This window comes from Dipteris shenzhenensis, chromosome 21 (genome assembly GCF_047967505.1).
Source record: "Dipteris shenzhenensis isolate YYH24624 ecotype China chromosome 21, Dip_SZ_1.0, whole genome shotgun sequence".
Taxonomy (NCBI): Eukaryota; Viridiplantae; Streptophyta; class Polypodiopsida; order Gleicheniales; family Dipteridaceae; genus Dipteris; species Dipteris shenzhenensis.
In genome coordinates, this window is record NC_141616.1 from 6,997,783 (window position 1) to 7,000,258 (window position 2,476).

The 2,476-nt window shown below is 41.3% G+C and overlaps 1 pseudogene; it reads right to left on the reverse strand.

Moving 5' to 3' along the window:
• Positions 1-1,019: 1,019 nt before the first annotated feature.
• Positions 1,020-1,717, reverse strand: LOC147888428 (polyubiquitin 11-like; annotated as a pseudogene).
• Between the last annotated feature and the right edge of the window lie 759 nt (positions 1,718-2,476).

Genomic DNA, 2,476 nt, shown 5'->3' on the forward strand with positions numbered 1-2,476 from the left:
TATCCAGCAGGCAGCTATTAGATTGTGAAAGTGAATGATGAGTTGATGTTCGAGGGTGGAACTCGAGAAGTATTCATTTTTGTTATAAATTTGGAGAACATGTTTTGCCACTCTTCTAAATATGTATCGATGAATGGCCATGATGGGACACTAGTGTATAATCGTCTTTTCTTATTTCGGATATTATTATGGCAAGCACATACTCGCTTTTCAGTAAATGTTCACTTCATTTCTATGAATGACAACAAATTAGAATATAAAAGTACCTGGTCTTTAGATGTGCTTGTAGATGACTACGCATATAAATTGCTTGCAATCCACATGATATTGGTGTAGATGACAAGCCGTGTCAATTAATCGTAAGTCACGTCTCCAACCTACATTGCAAATGTAAAAAGATATGTCATGAAGGTATACAAGAAACGCAGCACACTTGAAATGCTTTCTTATTCGCATGACAAATCTTTGTTTTATTGTTATGTATAATTACATAGCATTGTTCACATCTTGTATATAACCACACATCGATGTGGGTAGAGAGTTGGCATGTGGATAGAAAGTTGGCAGTATATATAACCATATAATCATGTGAAAACATGATCATCTGGGCACAAATTTCACATTGTATATAACCACATGTTCATGTAACTACACGTTCATGTGGGGGGAGAGTTGGCACACTTTCTCTCAAAAAATTATAAGACCAAGGAATGTGCCGTTCCTTGGGATCTTGTATCATGTATTTTGCAAATCGCATAATGTATTTTGTACTTTGCATAATATGTATTTTTTAAAAGAATATTTTATTTTGATGAGGAAGGTCAACATGGTATCCAACATGGACTGTGACCATCGTCACAAAAGGAAGCTGTTGACTCTCATAGTTGCAAACTAATAATAGCAAATCCAACTCTAAAAATACAAGTTGTTGTTTTGGGTTAACGCTAATCAAGATCAAGTAGAAGAACCCAGAATCCTTTAGAGTCCCGACACAACCTATAAGAGAGACACTAACAACACTACTGTCCACCATGAAGATGAAGAACCATGTGTAAGGTAGACTCCTTTTGAATATTGTAGGCTGCAAGAGTTCGTCCATCTTCGAGCTGCTTCCCAGCAAAAATAAGCCTCTGCTAGTCAGGGACTATACCCTCCTTATCCTGAATCATAGTTTTGATGTTATTGATCGTGTCGGAGCTTTTCACTTCCAGTGTAATGGTCTTGCTAGTGAGTCTTTACAAAGATCTGCATGCCACCTCTCAGTCGAAGCACGAGGTGCAGAGTGGTTTCTTTCTTAATATTGTAATCGGCCAAGATGCGACCGTCCTCCAGCTGCTTGTCGGCGAAGAACAGCTTCTGCTGATCCGAAGGAATCCCTTCCTTGTCTTGAATCTTGGTCTTCACATTATCAATCATATCAGAGCTTTCGACTTCCAAGGTTATCGTCTTCCCTGTCAGCATCTTCACAAAGATCTGCATCCCACCTTTTAAGCGCAGAACAAGATAGAGAGTGGATTCCTTTTCAATGTTATAGTTGGCCAGCATTCAACCATCTTCCAGCTGCTTACCGGCGGCAAAGATGAGCCTCTGTTGGTTCAGAGGAAGGAGGAATTTCTTCCTTGTCCTGAATCTTAGTCTTGATATTATCGATGGTATCATAGCTCTCAACTTCCAGAGTGATGGTCTTATGGGTCAAGGTCTTGACAAAGATCTACATGTTGCCTCCCCTATGCACGATGTTGCTTGCCTAAAGAATTTCCCACTGCTCTTCCGTTCTCTCCTTGCCTCCTGAGATGCTCAATGGCTTTGGATCAGATTTCTACCGTTATCATCATCAAATCGAATGCTATCTTCAGCTTCTCCATCGCGCTTGTTCGCTCTTTATCCATTTGTCAAATCATGTCCATGATTATCGATTGCCAGTCTCTCGTACTGCCTTGCGACAATTTTTCAGGATCTTGATGGAGGATTCGCCATCGAAACCGTGAAAGATCCATTGCTAGTTTTTGACATTCAATTTCTGACTCAGATCCCATCATCCCAGCCTGGTGGAGAACCCATAGGTTTTGGTGTTGCTGCTTTCGATCGAAACAATTGGACGTATTTGACGATGAATTGTAGCTCATTGGTAGTACGATTGAAACGCGTGAAGCCCATATGTTTTATGTTTGCAGGATCTCTTAGCCGCAAACTGTTGTCGAAAGGCTAGAAATCATTAACGAGGCTGCCAGATTCGCTGGGAACGGAAGCACTATTGCTCCCTTCTGTTCGTTCTTGCCGACTACTCCCATAGTTGCTGGTAGGTCCTGGGGGGTCATGGTTTATGGAAACTTGAGGGGATTTGACTAGTGAGGTAGTTGCAAGAGATATCCAAATCGTTTAGTGCAGCACAGGCGCTCAACGGCATAGGCACATCAGAGAACACACTGGAATGGGCGATGGCAGAGTTGCTGAGGAATCCACTTTGTCTGAAGAA